The sequence below is a fragment of the Schistocerca americana genome, chromosome 7, assembly GCF_021461395.2.
Source record: "Schistocerca americana isolate TAMUIC-IGC-003095 chromosome 7, iqSchAmer2.1, whole genome shotgun sequence".
NCBI lineage: Eukaryota > Metazoa > Arthropoda > Insecta > Orthoptera > Acrididae > Schistocerca > Schistocerca americana.
This window is the reverse complement of record NC_060125.1, coordinates 199,047,453-199,070,515: the sequence shown is the minus strand read 5'-3', so window position 1 is coordinate 199,070,515 and position 23,063 is coordinate 199,047,453.

The following is a 23,063-nucleotide window of genomic DNA, read 5'->3' as shown; positions in this document are numbered from 1 at the left end:
TGCAGTTCTTTTATGGCTGCTTCGTGATTCTGTAATGCATTTTCATGCCGCGAAAAAATAGGTTGGAAATGCTCACAAATTTGTGTTTTTACGTCATTACAGACTTTTTGACATTTCGATTCGATGTTATGTAACTTAGTAGTTAAATCTTCAAGTGTTTGTTCAAGCGTGGTGTGAAGATTTTGTTCCATTGCGTCTAACTGTTGCTGTGTTTGTCTCTGGTGTTGTTCCATTACGTCTAACTTTTGAAGATTGTGTTCCATTATGTCTAACTTTTGAAGAGTTTGTTCCATTATGTCTAACTTTTGAAGATTTTGTTCCATTATGTCTAACTTTTGAAGCTTTTGTCCCATTTGTTGCATTAATTGTAATAACAATGCACTGGTGTCTGAAACATGTTCCTCAGTGCTATTCGGCAATGCATTTGGACCGGCAATATTCGCAGTTTGAAAAGCAGAAAATGTGTCTTGACTTATTTGAGAAAACGGTGAGGACGCAAAACCTGAATCTACAGTATTTACAAGATTGTGTCCTGTCATTTTGGATTCCTGAGGCAAGCTGTTGCCGACCGATCGATCGATAATGCTTCCCTGTTCAGTAATTGTTTCACTATCTACACCATTGTTTGTAGCCCACTCCATTTCCCTATGCACAATTAACAAATTACTACTTTGAAGATCAGTTAATTCATTACTTGGTGACGCTAACACACTGCTTTCGTTTTCACTGTCATTTCTCAGTTTACTTTGAAGCCTAGTATTACGTTTTTCACACGCCATTATTGTCACAATATTTCACACGATAACACAGAAAAGCACAATTTGAAGAGCAAAATAAGAGAACACATTAACATAACACTGAAAATAATATCTAGTTAATTGCAGCTGCGAAATACTTGGTGCAAATCTAAATGCATGCCACAACTGTTTTACTGTACAACAATGGAAGACTGCAACTACAAAGGAGATTTTCTCTACAATTAGGCGCTAGCAATAAACAAAAGCTACACTAATTACACAAACTACAAGAAAAAAATCAGAAGATTCCAGTGAGGTATCCTCGGCTAAGGGTCGACATATGAAACGTCCCCTTTTGACAAATTATACATGACTGTGTTTAAACTGACACACAATATTTTTAGCGCAACTCAATCTGAATTTCAGAAATCCCTACAAAAGAACGGCCCTGACTAACATTAACCTATGCATTTCACAAATCGCTTACCTCACAAAAATCTTGGTTACTCGAACTACTGCAATACAGCGAGCGCCACTACTGCCAGCTAAATAAAAGATTCAAACTACGGAAGGCACTAACTACTGATAGGCATAGTTAGCAAATGAAAGATTTTAATAGAGAACAAACAATGTATTTACCTTAATAGTCATAATATATATAGCAGTTCATGACAAATTACAAAACTCTGCCATCTCTCTCACCACATCCACCACTGCTGGCGGCTCACCTCCAACTGCGCAACGCTATGCGCTGTTCACATCCAGCTGCCGCTGCCCAACACTACAATGGCAGACAATAATGCAAACTAGCCACAGACTGCACACAGCACAGCCAGTGATTTTCATACAGAGGTGGCATTACCAATAAAAAAACCTAAACAGCCTACTTACAAGCGTTACGGAGATGTTTAACAAACTCAAGTGGCAGACTCTGCAAGAGAGGCGCTCTGCATCGCGGTGTAGCCTGCTCGCCAGGTTTCAAGAGGGTGCGTTTCTGGATGAGGTATCGAATTTATTGCTTCCCCCTACTTATACCTACCGAGGGGATCACGAATGCAAAATTAGAGATATTTGAGCGCGCACGGAGGCTTTCAGACAGTCGTTCTTCCCGCGAACCATACGCGACTGGAACAGGAAAGGGAGGTAATGACAGTGGCACTTTAAGTGCCCTCCGCCACACACCGCTGGGTGGCTTGCGGAGTATAAATGTAGATGTAGATGTAGAAATCCATCCCCGTTTGCTATTAGTACGTTGGCAGATGTCATTGTCCGGAAACTGATGAGACTGTTGCAATTTTAATTTCAAAATATTGCATACAGCCCAGAAGTTTTCAGATTAGGTATGTGAGAGGGATTTGGGTACTTAAATGCGAAGTAACTAACGGAAGAACAACAGTTGTCAACGATCGTCTGTGTCCGAACAAATATCAAATATGTTCATCCGAAACTGTATTTTCATAGATGAAACATGTTTTCTTATTACACATCGTCATACTCTGAATTATCAGAGTGTAAATTAGAGCAAGAAATAGACACAAGGCTTAATAACGCAGTTTAACATTTTTAACCCGGCTATCTGCACTCATAATCTACTTACCGGTGTTCTTTTGTTCAAATTACTAGCCAATTTTGCAATCGTTGGCCGTACTCGCCATGTAGTTTTACTTTATGTTCTCATGTGTCCACCTACCCGAGTCAAGACTGTAGATCTTCATTACCATCTTTTGTCCACTTATTTAATGTTTATATACTTAATTGAGGGCGTAAATCGGTTTATTTGGTGTTGGACAATAATGAATGTAGCTGTATAGACCGCTAATTTTGTGGTACTCAGATGAGCTCCTTCGTTAATTTAAGTTTTGGGACCTATACTTTCATGCTACGTTGGACGAACCATAGTTGTTTTCACTCAACAAAACGTAATCTATTGCACAACATCGTTTCACTTTTATTTCCATGACCTTGTGGGATGGTCATATCCGTTTCGGTCATCGGGCATCAGATTGATAGCAAGTTAGCTGAATGCTGAACAGCTCAACCGACTTCTCACAAACAACTTTGTAACAGTCTGCTGGGTATTGTGCGTTCCTTATACCATAATACCTAGAAGATATCCCCGAACAACTCTGAAAGGTTGTCAATGAAGTTTTTGCTCATCTTGGGATGTGAGACCATTCAGTGATTATAAACGAATCAGTTCAAGGGACCAATGATCTATATTTCCATGCACTTAGTCATTCTCTAGTTAGGTACCGTAAAACTCTTTCAATAAATCGTTGCAGGTTCTTGCGAATCTGTGTTGCCCTCTGTTTCAGTCATTAGTGTTGCCTAACTTATTGGACCCTGTGAGAAAACTGCTTTTTCATGCAGTGAAGCCGCACCACAAAGGCACTTACTTTCGGTAGTGGGATGATCTCTTTCTACTACGTTTGTGTGTTTGACGTTAAGCGCATTTGGCGAATATACCATGCTCAATGTTTCTCTTACATCCGGTGAACGAAACAATGAAATATTTAAATGAAAAAGGAACTTTTGATACACTAGGTGATCAAAAGTATCCCGACGCCTGGCTGAAAATGACTTACAAGTTGGTGCCGCCCTCCATCTGTAATGCTGGAGGTGAGTACGTTGTTGGCCCACCCTTGATGAGAGCTTCCACTCTCGCAGGCATATATTCAATCAGGTGCTGGAAGGTTTATTGGAGAATGGCAGACCATTCTTCACGGGGTGCTTCACTGAGGAAAGGTATCGATGTCGATCGGTGAGGCCTGGCACGAAGTCCGCGTTCCAAAATATCCCAAAGGTATTCTACAGGATTCACGTCAGGGCTCTTTGCAGGTCAGTCCATAACAGGGACGTTATTGTCGTGTAACCACTCCTCCACAGGCCTTGCAGTATGAATAGGTGCTCGATCGTGAAAGTGTGAAGTAAGAAGTTGCTTAAAACATCAATGTAGGCCTGTGCTGAGATATTCCCACGCTAAACAAAAGGGTGCATGTCCCCTCCATTAAAAAAAAAAAAAAAAAAAAAAAAAATAAACACCACAACATAATACCACCGCCTCCGAATTTTACTGATGGCACTACATACGCTGTCAATGACGTTCACCGGGCATTCGCCATACCCCCACTCTGTCATCGGATCGCCAATTGTGTACCGTGATTCGTCACTTCACACAACGTTTTTCCACTGTTCAGTCGTCCAATGTTTACGCTTCTTACATCAAATGAGGCCTCGTTTGGCATTTACCGGCGTGATGTGTGGTTCATGATCAGTCGCTCGGCCTTCAAATCCAAATTTTCTCACCTCCTGCCTAACTGTCGTAGTACTTGCAGTGGATCGTGACGCAGTTTGGAATTCCTGTGTGATGGTCTGGATAGATGTCTGCCTGTTACACATTAATACACTCTTCAACTGTCGCCGGTCTCTATCAGTCAACAGACGAGGTCGGCCTGTACGTTTTTGTGCTATACGTGTCCCTTGACGTTTCCACTTCTCTATCACATCGGATACAGTGAACCTAGGAATGATTAGGGGATAGGAAATCTCGCGTACAGACGTATGACACAAGTGACATCCAATCGCCTACGTTTGAAGTCCGTGAGTTCCGCGGAGCACCCCATTCTGCTCTCTCACGATCTCTAATGACTACTGTGGTCACTGATATGGAGTACCTGGCAGTAGGTGGCATCACAATGCACCTAATATAAAAAACGTATGTTTTTGGGGGTGTCCGGATACTTTTGATCACATAGTGAACTGAAACTAAATGTAAACGGTACTTTCAGCTTATAAGACCTCACTTGGAAAAGATGTACACTTGTCAAATCGTATCATGCTTTCGAAAATAAAGACTTTACATTCAAATGCGTATGATAAAATATATCACAAGTTTCTGCCTTCTGTCATGTAGAATATACAGCCTTGTGAAATCGGATGAATTCTTCTGAAATAGGCCGTAAGTGGATGGTCACAGCTAAATCTAATAAGACAAGAGGTAATGCTAGCTAGGCATTTACCATGCAGAGCGTCGATCCACTCGGAATCTGAGTATACAAATAAAATTTCACGGTGCGATTATTCCAGCACCTGTGACTGAGCAGACCGTATGCTCTGCAGTAAAGCCTCTAGCGTAGCGCACCTGTGACTCCGAGGTGTGCACTTCACCTTCTAATGGAGCGACCAGCCCTCGCAGCTTTCGTTGGGCTGCCAGCACACCGCTTCGGCTTTTTCTCTTCTGCACCCCACACCACCGTTCCAACACTCCCACAGCCCATCAGCTGCCCGGCTAGCGATTAAACTTCATCCACCGTACAATATGGCCGTCCGAATCAATTTTCACTTGAAAGCGGCCCTCGTTATTTTTCGATAAAGGCCGGCGCCGGCGTTCCGGACCGCTATACAGCGAAAGTTCGCTCCGGCTGTCTGCTTCCGCGTTCTCGTGTCGCTGCCAGACTTCCACGGCCTTTCGCGCAGACGAATCAACTACCTCACGTCTCAGTGGGCTAGTTCTCGCTGATTTACGTCCACAGTTCATTTTCGACGGTATCCAGACCACTGTCATTTAAGTTATTTAATTTTTTTTAATTTATTTATTTGGACTTTGGCAGCTATTGTTCGTTTAGCCATCTGAAGGGAAAATAATAAACTTACTGCACAAAACATGTATTGCTGACACAACATGAGAACATACAGGTACAAGATTAACAAATTGTTTTGGAGGCCTACTGTTAATTCACTTCGATGTAATATACGTAAAAATAGGTTTTGGTAATTTAAAGGAAAACAAACGAAAACAATACGACGGTGTTAGGGATCAACAATACTTTGTGGAATGAATACAAGCAAATATACAAAACACGCGTTAGTCAAAGGTGTGCGACATGCTGTGTATAGTGTTACAGAATATTTTAACACAGTTTATTATTCTGTAATTTTGAGACAATTATTATGTGCAATGTCAATTAATCTGTATATTGAGCTAGCAGTAAAGGAAACAAAAGAAATATCCAGAGTAAGATTTGAAATCCATGGAGAAGAAATAAAAACTTTGAGGTTAGCCGACGACACTGTAATTCAGTCAGAGATAGCAAAGGACCTGGAAGAGCAGTTGATCGGAATAGACAGTGTCTTGAAAGGAGGGAATAACATGAAGATGAACAAAAGCTAAACGATGGTAATGGAATGTTGTTGTATTAAATCAGTTTATGCTGATAGATTAGGGAATGAGACACTTAAAGTAGGGTATGAGTTTTGCTATTTAGGGAGCAAAATAACTGATGATGTTCAAAGTCGGGAGGATATAAAAAGTGTACGGACAATGGCAAGGAAAGTGTTTCTGAAGAAGAGAAATTTATTAGCATTGAATATAGATCTAAGTGTAAGGAAGTCTTTTCTGAAAGTATTTGTATGGAATGTAGCCATGTATGGAAGTGAAACATGAGCGTTAAGTAATTTAGACAAGAGGAGAATAGAAGCTTTGGAAGTGTGGTGCTACACATGAATGCTGAAGATTAGATGGGTAGATCACGTAACTGGTGAGAAGGAACTGAGTAGAATTGGGGAGAAGAGGAATTTGTGGAACAACTTGACTAGACGAAGCGATCGGTTGATTGGATACATTCTGAGGCATGAAGAGAGCGTCAGTTTAGTACTGGAGGGAAGCGCGGAGTGTAAAAATCGTAGAGGGAGCCCAAGGCATGAATACACTAAACAGATTCAGAACGATGTAGGGTACAGTAGTTACGCGGAGATGAAGATGCTGGCACAGGATAGAGTAGCAAGGAGAGCTGCATGAAACCAGTCTCTGGACTGAAGAGTACAACAACAATTATTCTTTCGCTACAAATTCAAGAAATAAAACTAAAGTTATAGGAACAATAGAGATACAAATGTTCAGAGCCTAATTTTAAATATCTGTACATAGAAAATATTTATTAAAGTGAAGAGTCTGTTAACATAGTTCCCAACGCAGCGTTATTGCTGTAGTGATATCAAGGCAGCTTGCAAAAATATGAAAAGTTTTTGATTATTTGCGGGGTTATTCGGAGGCAGTAGAAAGATGGCGCTCGTGTTAAACTTCAAGGAAACGTAAATGACGCCAAAAAAGAGTAGTCTGTGCGTCTTCCATTCTGCACATACACGGGGGATGTGAGCCATGTTGTGTTCTGTAGTGGTAGTGCAGTCACAGAACGGATATGCTGTAATCGTAGTGCACCGGGAAACTTCCATGGTTGAGTATGATAAGGCATAGAGGGAACATCTGCGATCTTGGTACGTTAACAGGGAAATATCAGGGCCTTTATCGAATAAAATTACTAAATACTGCCATAATATCTTCTCTCTACTATAGTCCTCTTGAGATTGCTGAAAGGTACTGTACGTGAACAGACAGTAAAATATACGTAAGGCGAAAGATTGAGGTCCCGTAAAGTTTCGGAGTTTGTGGCTTTTTTGCAGCTCTATCGAATATTATTAATTACAAATGATGCCGCATTGGTGATTGAACCCAGTGAAATTCTACTGTCTTGTTCTGGATTTCGTGAGTTAGCGACCATTTCGCTCTCGTTTAAGTATATGGTCGAAAGAGACACCCTTTAGGAATTGTGAAACGAATCCTCTCTTCCAGGACAGTGTGCCACAAAGAGTGCAGATTTGGCTCGAGATGGGGAAATTCACGGGCGTCTGTTGTATTGAAGGAGACCTAAGCGCTGTAGTGTGTGAATGAGGTAGACGAGAACATACGTCATAGGGAAATCCCGTAGAAGCTGCTTGTGGCGAGGGAGACATAGCAGTGTTAAATATGGTGGACATAAGATCGGCCATAAAAGGAAATATTTATGAAAAGTATTTAATTCTGTAGTAATTCAGGGAACAAAGCCACAGTAATTTTAATCTACCATCATTTATAAATTTTCATGGTGATCCCAACAAAACTTGAATATTGATCATAACTACAATACTTTAGGAATTACTGTTAAAGTGAAATTAACAAGTTTTGCAACCAAGATCTGAATGCTAAAATCTGAACGCTTAAGTCGATCTTAACGATCGACGTTTCCTATAGAAGCGCATCATTAAAATGACAAATGGTGTAAATATCAACTCTGTAACTTTATTTGTTTAAAATATGTAGTTTAAACCATCAGTATTTTCAAATAAGCATCAGATCATCATTTCCCCCGCGCAAAACACAACGATGACAGCATGACACCTTGTTGAATCATCGGACAATAGAATATTTGTTGGAAAGTTTAATGCATAATGGTTATTTTTGTTCTTTATTTAGTTATTAGAAAGCACACTGGTGCAAGGCTACTGGCCGTGACATTTAAAGTTACGAAGAAAATTGTATTGGTTTTATGTAAAAGAATTCAACGTTTATTCTGTAATGGATATTATTGTTACTTTATTTACAACGGGAAAGTGGTCAAGTTTTGATTATTTTAATATGTTTAAATGTAAAATAATGTAGAATAAGCCGTCACCATTCTCATGGACGGCTTCAGGAAAGCAAACTGCACTAGTCAGTTGAGCTAGGATGTTCGGCGAGCGGGAAACGCGAAGGACTTTGGGCAGAGGGACAGTGCCCGTGGAGACACGAAAGCGGGCGGACGGTCTTTAGGTACCTAGTAAGTGAGGCAGAAGGCTTCGCGTTGTGTGGTATCGCGGGACATAGTCTGTGAGCAGTGAGCCGCCGCGCGCCTGGTGTGAACTTTTCGCGTAGTTACCGAGGTGGAGTACTGGCCTTGTAATTCGCGATGAGATTGTGAATGATCAGTGTCAAATGTAATGCGCTTAAGTGTGACAATAATTCTAAATACGATCACTTTCGCTATTAGTTTTCTTCCTGAATAAACATTATTCTAACCAAATCGCAATAGTGTGGCCTAAATCATTTATATGTCATTAATTTAGCTCCCGATGTTATTATTACAGTTGTTGTATGTTATATTAACGTTGTATGTTTCATACAAATTCGAAAACTTACCAACACCCAGACAATTTAACCAAAGGGTCACAAGTGTCTAAAATGGGGCGTGGAATGCGACACGAGCAGTTCAACCCCTAGGGGATTTTGAGCCAAGATATTTTGACGAAGAGGAACCGCATGTGAGCCCGAACATCTTTGGGATATTAGCTTGCAACTTTACACTGAATGCAAAGCCAAATAATTGCCATGATGCTCTTGCTGTGTTCGGAATTTGCTTTCTGAGGCTTTAGCAACTGCAGGAAAGAATCCTCTTAAATGTAAGGAGGGTATCGCAGGTTTCGTATGTGAATTAATATGGGTGGAGTTAAGCAAGGTCGTTCAAAGGTGGTAACTGGATGCTTTTATAGACCGCCAGTTTCAGGAGCTGTAGTTTCAGAACGCTTCAGAGTGAATATGCAGAATTTCGTTAGTGGTTTTCTTGATCATGCCACTGTAATAGGGGTGAATTCTACTTGAAAGCTATAGATTCGGAGAGTCATGTCATGAAAACTTCTGACAGAGGCAAGGACTTGTGTAACATTATTCTTGAAGTCTTGTCAAAAAATTACTTATTATTTCAAGCAGATAATTACGGAACCAACTTGTGACGCTATCGTCTTAGTTCTCCTAGCAACAGACCTGATTCTATCGAATCAGTTAACGTAGATAAAGGTATAAGGAATCATAAGGCTTCGATAGCAACTAAGACGACGGGTTTTACAAGAGGTGCTAAGAAAGATAGTGTTGTGACTTGGCAAGACAGCCAAGTCACTATGCGAGGATGCCGAAAGGCACGCGTTTAAGCTCACGCAGGCTGTCGTGAGGTCTGGAAAATGACAAGGAATTATAGTAGCCAAAAATAGTACATAGCCTCTGGAATACTTAACTTTAATCCATAATTGGAGAACATCGCTCTTGATGATACATATTTTACAATCTCAATATTAACTGGTAGTGGCGTCTCGCTAGGTCGTAGCAAATGACGTAGCTGAAGGCTATGCTAACTATCGTCTCGGCAAATGAGAGCGTATTTGTCAGTGTAGCATCGCTAGCAAAGTCGTCTGTACAACTGGGGCGAGTGCTAGGACGTCTCTCTAGACCTGCCGTGTGGTGGCGCTCGGTCTGCAATCACTGACAGTGGCGACACGCGGGTCCGACGTATACTAACGGACCGCGGCCGATTTAAAGGCTACCACCTAGCAAGTGTGGTGTCAGGCGGTGACACCACAGATAGGAAAAAGTTTTTACTTAGCAAGAGTGACCGAACACAATTTGCAGAGTAACTGAGTAGTCAGCATCAAGTATTCGGCGCTCAGGACGAAGATGTGGAGAACTATAACTAGAAAAATTCGAAAGCTTCTTTCAATGTGCCTTGCATGTTCTAAGAATGGTCAAAAGGGATGGTAAGGACCCACGATGGCTTAATAGCCTTGTTAGAAAACAGCTACGTAAAGAGAACATCACAGATTCAACAGGCCTCGCTGACAAACGGAAACCAAACGAAGCGTAGGAAGAGCAAAGAGACAAGCGTTCAATGACACTGACGATAAAATTTTGTCAACTGACCGGAGCAGAATCGCTAAGATGTTTTGGTTTCTCATAGTACCAGTAACCGGTTAGAAATCCTTGTTTCATTCACTCAGTGGCCACAGTGGCACAGAAACTGAAGAGAGGAGACAGAAGTTCGAAATTGTGAATTCGGTTCTCCGAAATTATATCACCGAAGAAATTCGTAACACGGTTCCTCCTTTGTATCATCGTAAGAACGTCGAAATGTTAAATACTGACATAACCGATCGCTCAACAGAAAAACAACCACAATCTCTTAACAGTGAACAAGCATCACGACCAGATGAGACACCTGTTAGATGCCAGGAAGATAATGCGAATGAAATTGCTCCTCTTCAAGCAGCAGTTTATTTTAGATCGCTGAAGCAATGACGGGCACCTAGCTACAGGAAAACAGCGCTCGTCACTGTCAGTTCCAAGAGCAGTCGTAGGCGAGATGTATATATTTATAGGCCTATATCGTAGACGTCAATCTCTTGTACAGTCATGGGACATGTTTTTATGTTCAAGAATTACGACTTTTTGGGGAGCGAAACTCAGCTCGCTATGTTCCTCCAAGAGATTCGTAGCGCTCAGATTTGTGTCGTGATCCTTGACTTCAGAATGGTATTTGACGCCTTCCAGCACTGCCGTTTGGCGGAAAAAAAAAGAACTTGCCGACTTTCGGACCAGATTTGCGACTGGATTCAAGACTTGCTTGCAGAGAGAACTCAATAAGTCGCTCTTAAGAATACAGCTCCTGAATATTATGTAGTATTGTACGTAATATGTATATGCAAAAATCAACACCTATTTATTTCAGGCACTGTTTATGATGTATATGTTTTACAGATTTTTTGTTCATATCAGGTAATGCAGAACACTTCCTAAACAAATTGAAAGTATTTTGAATATTTTTAAACCAGTGTAGGGATATTAAAAAAATTACAAACAAATAGAGTTAATTATTTTTTCCAAAATGCTTCCTTAATTTATGGTACAATTTAATACCATGTTAGACATTTTATGGAGACCAAATTTTTGCCAGATATGGATGACATAATGACTGAGGTATTAGACCTGTTTAATTCCACCTATTATGTAAATAACAAGGACAAAAAATATCGCGTTACATTTCCATTTTTATTACATTTTTCCTCAAAATTTGTTTTCTATAATTTAGTTGATTCTACAATAAAGCTTAGGTCAACTACATGGGTATGGACTATTGCAAGTTACAGAAAAAATACAGCAGTGCTTTATAAACTTTAGGAAGTATTTGTAACTGAATCTGAATAATACAACTTGCGGGAAACTGCGAGTGAAGAAATGAGTCCAATTAAACTGTGCCTCAGAACATTCCTGAAGCATAGTCTTCATCCTGCACCATTTGTTCATATTGAGACTTCCTCTTCGCATTCCTTTTAGCACTTCTTGCATCTTTAGTAACTTGATGAGCAGATCTATCACCTTCATGCACCTGCTATCTGCCACAAGCAAGCAATTGATCTTCCATATTAGAACCACACTTTATATCTAAATTTTTCAGGTCTTCCCAACTTCCTATATTTCCATCACTGAAACATAGCACTGCGTCTAGTACACCAACTATTAATGTGCTTAGTCCTAAAAAAAAATTTGGGTAATCTTTCCCATATGCAGTGGTTGAAACTTTCATTTGTATTCTGAGTGCCCCCATGAAGACATTTACTAAACGAAACAGGGACAATCGGGTCTCTAAAAATTTATTTTATTTAATTCATAATAGTCTCAGGAAGAAAGTGCTTATGCCGGTATATTTGACCACTTTCTTTTGCTTTTTGGTAACCACACCAAGAATCTGCTCCTGTCATCTATGGACAACATATGCAAGTAGGTGGCCCATAAAGCTTTTCTCATTGTTGTAGCTTCATTCAAAGATGCAGTTCGTCTCATGGCCAGTCCACAATACATCTGAAGAAAGTCTATTTCAGTTTCTGCTAGTCTGCCTCGGCTAGACATGGATTTTCCATGAGATAACAACATTCCTTTCATTTCTCTTCGTCGCTTTCTCAATTTGGTACCCATCCTCTTTTGCACAGGCCCACAACACTCCAGTTTTCTTACCAAGGTATCACCATAAACACTGAACTTATTAGTTTTATTGGAAGTTTTAGAGTCCCCATCGCCTACGTACTTCGTATATCTATAAACGGGCACCGACCTCTGAAATATTTTTAGAGCTCCATCACACCCCATACCTGTACTGTAACCATCACAATTCTTAGAACACTGATGTTCAATATGTCCTTCAGTCTTACCATGGCAGCTGTGGCAGTACTTAGATAAGCACTCAACATCAACAACTTTTCCATTCTCCAGAGAAATACCACTTACCACGCCGTTAAAGAAATGATGTTATCGACGTTGCCATATCCAGTCAAGTATTCAAGATTCCACTAATATGTAAAGTTCCTTCTACTGCACGTTTCATAGATGCCTTAGATACAAATTTCAAGGCACCTAAAACAACTTTTATGTACTTGCTGAACTTATAGCGAAAAGGAGGAAGGTCCATCAAGCCACATAACACGTGAGGAGCATTTTTTCCTTTTCCTACTGCACACATTGCTTACACTAACTTCAAATTCACATAATATGAAATGTGCACAATGTACGAAGTCATTTTCGAAGTATATTTATTGCAGGATCTACACAGAACAAACAATTCTGACGCTAAACCCTTCTTGCTACTTTGCAGTTCAGTTATTTCCAGACAGCCTACACCATCACAGTGTTTATATTTCGTCACTTCCTTTATCAAAGAAGATAAGATGCCCACATCAACAACAACAAATCCACTACAAACAGCGTCATAGTTAGCATAAAAATTTGAATCACCAGGAGGCGTACCATGTGAGAGTTCTTTCCTTGAAGAACTGATATGTAGGTTACTTTCAACAGTGTGTCTTGATTTGTTTGTGAACTTGTTACCACGGAATTTCCTTTTATTGAGTTTAATGATGTGTGGCATAGTTCGTATTTATTGCAAACTAAATGTTATCTAGTTCCACAAATGTATGTAGCACTTGGGCACCAAACATTCAGTAACAAATGAACAAACTGTATCAGAGACATAAAAGGAATTACTAGCAAGGATAATCATTTACAGCCACTAGAAACCTGCACTGTGACCAACATATAGGATGTATCGTACGTATAATCGCTGGAAGCAGGAAGTTCAAATTTCTTTTCGAAATAAAACTGGTTTCTGTAGCGGAAATAATGTGGCCGTGACTTCGTACATGACTATAACTTTCAAATTTGGCATATATAGATCATTTTTCGATTGAAACCCTGTAATGAATAAGTCAGTGTGATTAGAAAAGACTATAGAATTTAATAAAGTCTTAAAAATAAGACCGATTTTTCTACCATTTATAAGTACCCTGAGCACCCAAAGGAATGATTTAGTAGAAAGTGTCAGAAGCTCTATAAGACTCTTCGCAGATTATACGGTTGTCCATAAGGAAGCAGCAACGACAGAGATGCACAGGACAGATGAATGGTTCGGCCTCTTGGCAGTTGATCTTAACCATAAAAAAAGTGTAACACATTGCGCATACACAAGAAAAGAAATCCATTGCTGTAGAACATCACTATTCCTGTCAGATTGCTTAAACATGTACGATAGAACATATAGGAGTAACTGTCGTGTGTAGCTTTATGGGCACATCAAACAGTTACTTGCGGAAGCAGATACCAGATATAAATTCTTAGGAAGAATCTTAAGGAAACGCAAATCATCCCTAAAATAAGTAGCTTACGAGGCGCTTGTTCCACCGATTACTTTGTATTCTTCATCAATCTGTGATTCTTACCAGATAGGATTGATAAAGACATAGAGAAAGTGCAAAGTAGAGCGACGTGTTGTGTCACGGGATCGTTAAGTCGGGACGGGAGCATTACAGAGATGTTCAAAAAACTCTAGTGGCAGACGCTACAACACACGGGTTGTGCATTACAGAGAGGTTTACCACCGAAATTCCGAGAGAGCACTTTGGTGCCAAAGGTCAGACCTCCCACATGTATCTCGCAAAGTGACTATGACAAGTAATTCGAGAAATTAGAGCCAGTACAGAGGTTTAACGACAATCGTTCTTTTCACACTCTTTTCGTGATTGAAACTGGGAAGGGGGATGAATTAGTGGTATCCTCTGCCACACATCTTTAGGCGCCTTGAGGAGTGTGATATAGATGTAGATGTAGAAAACTGACATATAATCGGATCGAATGTCAACAACATCAATAGATATTTGTGTCGTCTTCCTGTGGCCTTCATACAATAAGCAGCGAGCGGTGAATATCACTTCCGTCAAAGATCAAATGTATAAAGGATAAATGTCAAATAGAAGTTAAAGTTTAAATTAAGAAATAAGAACTTTCTGTGATCGTCCATGATATTACAGTTTTGTCAGAGACCTGAAAGGACTTGGAAGACCATTTCAGTGAAATGGATAGTGTCTGGAAATGCAGTTGTAAGATGAACGGCAACAAACGTAAAGGACAGGGAAGGAACTGTAGCCGAATTAAATCAGGTGAAGTTAAGGGAATCAGCTTCGGAAAACTAAACATAGCAGTTAATTGCTGAAGTTCTGGCACCAAAATAACAGAGTGTGCGAAGCAACAGCGAGATAAACGTGTCTGAGAAAGAAAATTTCGTTCCTAGCCAATATAAATTTAAGTGTTAGGAAACTAGTTTTGAAGGTTTTAGTCCAAATTCGTTGTGTATATGGAAGTGAAACGTGGACAATAGTCAATTCAGACAAAAACCAGAATTCAAAATTTTGAAATTTGTTGCTATAAAAGGCTGTTACAAGTTAAATGGTTAGATCGGATTATTAATGAAGAAATGGAGAATCGAGAAGGAGCGAAAAGAAAGAAAGAGCTCAACGTTTTTAAACTAAAAGTTATGTTGGTAGGAGACATTCTTAACTCTCAGGAATTCAGTTTTTTTTTAATGAAGTGAAGTGTTCAGACGATGTGGACTGTTTGTAAAAGGTAACCAACAAGTGTCTGTAGTAAACGTTTTGGCTTCAAGTAGCCATGCAGAGATGAAGAGGTCTTAAAATGGAGTTTAGCGCTGAGAGCTACACGGGAAGAAACCTCAGACGGAAGACAACCACAATAGCACAATCTCTGAACATTATTTCTTGGAATATTCGTTAGCATTCCGGCTTTTGTATCAGCTTCAGTAATTGATATTATATGTACATTTCCAGTATTTCTTGATCTTTGTGCTACGAAGCTATCACATGATAAATTTTGTGACTTAAAATGGTTTCCAAGAATACCTATGTCACGGGTTGTTAAATGTGGAAGGGTACATCTCAAAGTTACCTTGCCTTCCTTTGCTCCAGTAATACTTATTTCGGTAATCTGCGCTATCGAAAGAGCCCATTCACTGCTGAACATTATACGTACTATATCAAAATTTCGTCCTGTAACCAGCTGCGAAGTGCCCATTGTTCCATACATGACGGCTTTGTCCCGTTCCAGTCACGTATAGAGAGCAGGAGGAATAAATACTGAAGCCTCTGTAATTACCCTACAATTATCCTCATGCACTGTACGGGAGCGATACATAATGGTTTCAGGATGTTCCAAAATTTCTCACTGAAAGTGGGTTATTAATACTTGAAGTAGCGAGATAATGGTTTTCTGTCTTCAACGGTCTCCCACTTCACGCAATTTCAGCCTCCTCCCGTCGGGTAGACCGCTCGCCTGGTGCAAGTCTTTCGATTTGACGCCACTTCGGCGACTTGCGCGTCGATGGGTAGGAAATGATGATGATTAGGACAACACATCACCCAGTCCCTGAGCGGAGAAAATCTCCAGCCCAGCGGGGAATCGAACTCAGGCCCTTAGGATTTACAGTCTGTCGCGCTGACCGCTGAACTACCGGGGGCGGACATGCATTTTCAGCACCCACTGGAAGATCTATCATACATAAATAAACCACGCTACCTTCACTATTCGAATGCGTTCATTGTCCCCTGTAAGTTCTGTTCAATATGTCTCGCACACCCTTGGAGAAGATTCCAGGTTGGGTAGCACGAGATTTATTTACGGTACATGCTTTGTACGAGACCACCCGTGGTGTAGGTGTAGCGTCATTGCTTAGCAATCAAAACGACCTCTGTATGTGTTCGAAAGCCGCCACTGCTTAAGAATACAGGGTACCTTTAAATGGTGGAAAAATCTAAATATTTGTGACTTTATTAAATTCTATATTTCTACATATATATATCTACACGGTTCCTCTGCAATTCACACTTAAGTGCCTGGCAGAGAGTTCATCGAGCTATTTTCATACTACTTCTCTACCATTCCACTCTCGAACGGCGCGTGAGAAAAAGGAACACCTAAATCTTTCCGTTCGAGCTCTGATTTCTCTTATTTTATTATGATGATTATCTAGAATCTCCCTACGTAGGCGTCATCAAAATATTTACGCATTCAGAAGAGAAAGTTGTTGGTTGAAATTTCGTAAATAGATCTCGCCGCAAAGAAAACCATCTTTCTTTCAGTGACTGCCACCCCAACTCGCGTATCATATCACAGACACTCTCGCCCCTATTGCGTGATAATACGAAACGAGCTACCCTTCTTTGCACTTTCTCGATGTCCTCCGTCAATCCTATCTGGTAAGGATCCCATACCGCTCAGCAGTATTCCAGCAGAGGACGGACAAGTGAAATGTAAGCTGTCTCTTTAGTGGGTCTGTCGCATCTTCTAAGTGTTCTACCAACAAAGCTCAGTCTTTGTTTCGACCTCCCCACAATATTATCTATGTGGTCTTTCCAATTTATGTTGCTCGTAATTGTAATTCCTGGGTATTTAGTCGAATTGACAGCCCTTAGATTTGTGCAATTTATCGTATACCAAAAATTTATCGGATTTCTTTTAGTAACCATGTGGATGACCTAGCACTTTTGTTTGTTTAGTGCCAGTTGCCACTTTTCGCACCATGCAGAAATTCTCTTTAGATCATTTTGTAATTGGAATTAATCGTCTGATGATTTTACTATACGGTAAATTACAGCGTCATCTGCGAACATTCTAAGGTGGCTGCTCAGATTATCACCTAGATCATTTATGTAAATCAGGAACCGCAGAGGGCCTGTGACACTACCTTGCTGAAAGCCAGATATCACTTCTGTTGTACTCGATGATTTTTCGTCTATCACTACGAACTGTGACTTCTCTGAGAGGAAATCACGAATCCAGTCACACAACTGAGACGATACTCCATATGCACGAAGTTTGATTAATAGTCGCTTGTGAGGAACGATACCAAATACCTTCTGGAAATCTAGGAATATGGAATCGGTCTGAGATCCCTTGTCGACAGCACTCATTACTCCATGGCAATAAAGAGCTAGCTGTGTAGCACAAGCAAGATAAATGATTGAAGCGACTTCATAAATTCACTGTAGCTCCATTCATTGACATATGGTCACGACACACTACAGATACGTAGAAAAAATAAAGTTTTGTTCGGCTGAAGCCGCACTTCAGGTTTCTGCCGCCAGAGCGCTCGAGAGCGCAGTGAGACAAAATGGCGACATGAGACGAGAAAAACGTATGTCGTGCTTGAAATGCACTCACATCAGTCAGTCATAACAGTGCAACGACACTTCAGGACGAAGTTCAACAAAGATCCACCAACTGCTAACTCCATTCGGCGATGGTATGCGCAGTTTAAAGCTTCTGGATGCCTCTGTAAGGGGAAATCAACGGGTCGGCCTGCAGTGAGCGAAGAAACGGTTGACCGCGTGCGGGCAAGTTTCACGCGTAGCCCGCGGAAGTCGACGAATAAAGCAAGCAGGGAGCTAAACGTACCACAGCCAACGGTTTGGAAAATCTTACGGAAAAGGCTAAAGCAGAAGCCTTACCGTTTCGAACTCATTGATGGGGACATGCTGCACCGTGTGTGGGAGGAACTTGATTATCGGCTTGATGTGTGCCGAATCACTAAAGGGGCACATATCGAACATTTGTGAATGCCTAAAAAAACTTTTTGAGTTTTTGTATGTGTGTGCATAGCATTGTGAAAATATCTCAAATAATAAAGTTATTGTAGAGCTGTGAAATCGCTTCAATCATTTGTAATAACCCTGTATTTTCTGAATCCGTGTTGCTTATGTATCAATAAGTCATTTTCTTCAAGGTGATTCATAATGTTCGAGCACAATATATGCTACAAAATCCTACTACAAATTGAGGTCAGTGATGAGGGTCTGTGATTCAATGGGTTACTCCTATTTCCCTTCCTGAATATTGGTGTCACCTGTGCTACGTTGCGGTCTTTAGGAACAAACCATTCGTCAAGTGAGCGGTTGTATATGATTGCTAAGAAAGCAGCTATTATGTCTGCAGACTGAAGGACATATTGAACATCAGTGTTCTAAGAATTATGATGGTTACTATGGAGGAAAGGAGTGTGATGGAGCTCAAAAATATTTCTCAAGTTGGTGCCGGTTTATAACGTTAGATATACGAAGTACGTAGGCGATGGGGACGTGTTGTGGACATGTCCAAAAGAGGATGGATGCTAGATTGAGGAAGCTACGAAGAGAAATGAAAGGTTTGTTGCTATCTGATGGAAAATCTCGGTCTGGCCGAGGCAGACTGACATAAACTGAAATAGACCTTCTTCAAAGTTATTATGGACTGGCCATTAGATGAACTACATCACTGAACGATGTTACAGCAACGAGAAAAGCTGTATGGGACACCTCCTTTCATACGTTGTTCACAGATGACCACCCTGTTCACGGACTTAGTCCTAAAGGAGCAGTTTCTTGGTGTTGTTACCAAAACGAAAACGGATAGTGGTCAAATATACCATCATAAGCGTTCTCTTCCGGAGACTGTTATGAATTAAATAAAACCAATTTTTAGAGACCTGAGTGAACCTGGTTTGCTTAGTAAATGTCTTCATTGGGGCACTAAGAATACAAGTGAAGTTTCAACTTTTGCATATGGGAAAGATTACCCAAGTATGTTTTTCTAGGACTAAATACATTATAATTTGGTGTACTAGATGCACTGATGTGTTTCGATGATGTAGTGACAGGTACGTTGCAAGGTCTGAGAAATTTAGGCATAAAATGTGGCTCTAACATGGAAGATCAATTCCTTGCGTGTGACAGACAACGGGTGCATGAAGCTGAGAGATTCGCTCTTGAAGTTACCAAAGAGCCAAGAAGTGCTAAAACGAATGCCAAGAGGAAGTTTGAAGACAAATAAATGCTGTAGCATGAAGACCATGCATCAGGAATGTTCTGAGACACAGTTAATTTGGACTCATTTCTTCGTTAGTAGTTTACCGCAAGTTGTATTTTTCAGATTCAGGTACAAATATTTCCTAAATTCATAGAGCATTGCACAATTTTTTTTTAACACAATAGTCAGTACTTGTGTAGTAAACCGAAGCTTTATTGCAGAATCAACTAAATTATAGAAAAAAATTTTATTAGGAAAAATATAAAACATAAGATGTGATATTTTTTATCCATGTAATATACATAACAGATGGAATTAAATAGGTTTAGTACCCCAGCCATCATGTCATGCATATCATCATTTGGTCTCCTTCAAGTGTATAACATTGTATTAAATGGTATCTCAATTTGAGGAATCATTTTGGGGAAAAAATGCATCAATTTCTCTGTAATGTTTTAATAATCCTAAGCAGGTCAAAAAATGTTCTAAATAGTTCTTATTTGTTTAGAAAGTGTGCTGCGTTATCTAATATCAACTAAAAATCTATAAAGCGTAGCCCCGAGGAGTGGCCGCACGGTTAGAGGCGCCAAGTCACGGATTGCACGTGCCCTCCCACCGGAGATTCGAGTCCTCCATCAGCAAAGTTGTGTGTTGATCATAGCGTAAGTTAGTTTAAGTAGTGTGTAAGTCTAGGAACCGATGACCTCAGCATTTTGGTCACTTAGGAATTCACACACATTTGAACATTTTTCTGAACGTATACATTATAAAGAGTATCTGAAAGAAATTGTTGATTTTTACATAATACTGAGCTGGAACAGTACCCTGTATCCTTAAATTTCGTTTAATAATCACTATCGGCGGCCGAATACTTCCAGTCACCCTCATTCAGCCAACGGCCTTGTCAAAGAGGTCGGAGGAACGGACAGAGGTTCAGAGCACAACCTTTTCCGATCCGTGGGAAACTACCCCTAAAGGTGGAAGAAACCGGCAATGATCACCTCCATGAGAATGCAGGAGGAGATAAAAACCACTGCATTAAAGACATATAACGTGTATCCACAGGATATGTGGCCAATAAATGAAAAAAAGTGCCATGATGATCACTCCATTGGCTAAAGATTCCGGAATAGTCCCCCATTTGGATCTCAGGGAGGGGACAGGCAAGAGGGAGGTGACTATGAGAAAAAGATTGAATAATGAACGAAAGGATAATGTTCTGGGAGTCTGGGCGTGGAATTTCAGAAGGTTGAACATAATAGGGAAGCTAGAGAATCTGAACCGAGAGCAAAGCCACAGTCTAGATATAACAGGGCCCTGTGAAATGAAATGGAAAGGAGATAAGGATTTCTGGACAAATGAGCATAGGGTAATATCAACAGCAGCAGGAAATGGTATAACAGGAGTAAGATTCGTTATGCATAGGAAGGTATTACAGAGAGTGTTTTGCTGTGAACGGATCAGTGATAGGGTGGTTGTTTTCAGAATCGACAGCAAACCAACACCGACAGATCAGTTCAGGTATAGATGCAGACGTCGCGAGCTGAACATAAAGAGATGGAGAACGTATATGAGGATATTGAAAGGGTAATACATCACGTAAAGGGAAATGAAAGTCTAATATGGGAGACTGCAATCATGTTATAGGGGAAAAAGTAGAAAAACAAGTTACAGGAGACATGGGTTTGGGACAAGGAATGAGAGAGGGTAGAGCTTAACTGAGTTCTGAAGTAAATTTCATCTGGTAATGGCGAATAATCTGTTCAACAGTAACAAGCGGAGCAGGTATACTTCGAAAAGGGAGATTGATACGGGAAGATTCACTTAGATTACATCATGCTCAGACAGAGACTCCGAAATCAGATACTGGTTTGTAAGCCGTACCAGGGAGCAGATATAGACTCAGATCACAATTTAATACTGATGAAGAGTAAGCTGAAGTTTAAGAGAATAGTCAGGAAGAATGAATACGCAAACAAGTAGGATACACAAGTACTTAGTAATAACAAGATATGGTTGATGTCCTCTAAGGCTATAGATACAGCAATAAGGAACAGCTTAGTAGGCATTACAGCTGATGAAGAATGGACATCCCTGAAAAGGGCAGTCACATAAGTTGAAAAGAAAAACAACAGGTGCGAAGAAGGCAACTACAAGAAAACCACGTATAACAAAAGAAATACTTCAGGTGATAGCGAGAGAAGGATGTACCAAAATTTGGCTAAATCCAGGAATACAGAAATACAAGTCGCTGACGAATGAAATAAATAGGAAGTGCAGTGGAGCCAGGACGAAAGAGCTCAATGAATAATGTGAAGAAATCGGAGAAGAAGAATGTCGGAAGGACTGATTCAGCATACGGGAAAGTATAAACAACCTTCGGTGAAATTAAAAGCAAGGGTGGTAACATTAAGAGTGCAACGAGAATTCCACTGTTAAATGCAGAGGAGTGTGTGAATAGGTGGAAAGAGTACATTGAAAGCCTCTATAAGGAGGAAGACTTCTCTGATGTGATGGAAGACGAAACAGCAGTCGATTTAGAAGAGATAGGGGATCCAGTATTAGAATATTAAGGCAGAAGGAATATATAGCATTCCATAAGAATTTCTAAAATTGTTGGGGCAAGTGGCAACAAAACTTTTATTCACGTTGGTGTGTAGAATGTACGAGTCTGGCGACATCTGATATTTGGAAAAATATCATTCACAGAAGTCAGAAAACTGCAAGCGCTGACAAGTGCGAGAATTATCTCACAGCCAGCTTAACAGTACAATCCTCAAAATTCCTGACAAGAACAGTATACAGAAGAATGGAAAAGAGAATTGACGATACGTTAGATGAGGATGGGTTCGTCTGTAGGAAAGGTAAAGGCACCAGACAGGTAATTCTAACGTTGCGGTTGATAATGGAAGCAAGTAATATCAAGAAACGGTTATAGGATTTGCCGACTTAGAAAAATCGTTCGACAATGTAGAATGGTGCAAGATGTTCGAAATTTTGAGATAAATAGGAGGGAAGCCACAGAGAGAGACGGGTAATACACAGTATTTAAAAGGGCCTTGAGGGTACAATGGGAGTGGACGACAGAGAACAAAGTACTTGGATTAAAAAGGATGTAAGACGTGGATGTAGTCTTTAACACCCACTATTCAATCTGTACATCGAAGAAGCAATGATTGAACGGAAATAAAGGTTTAGAAGTTGAATTACAATTCAAGGAGAAAGAATATGAATGATACGGTTCGCTGATGACTTTGGTTTCCTAAGTGAAAGTGAAGAAGAATTACTAGATCTTCTGAGTGGAATGAACAGTCCAAAAAGTATAGAGGATCGATTGAGAGTAACTCGGAGAAAGACGAAAGTAATGAGAAGTAGCAGAAATGAGAAGAGCAGGAAAGTTAACATCAGGATTGTTGGTCACGAAGTAGATGAAGTTAAACTTTTCTGCTACCTAAGACAGCAAGATATCCAACGACGGACGGAGCGAGGGGGACATCAACAGTAGTCTAGCACTGGCAAAAACGATATCCCTGGCT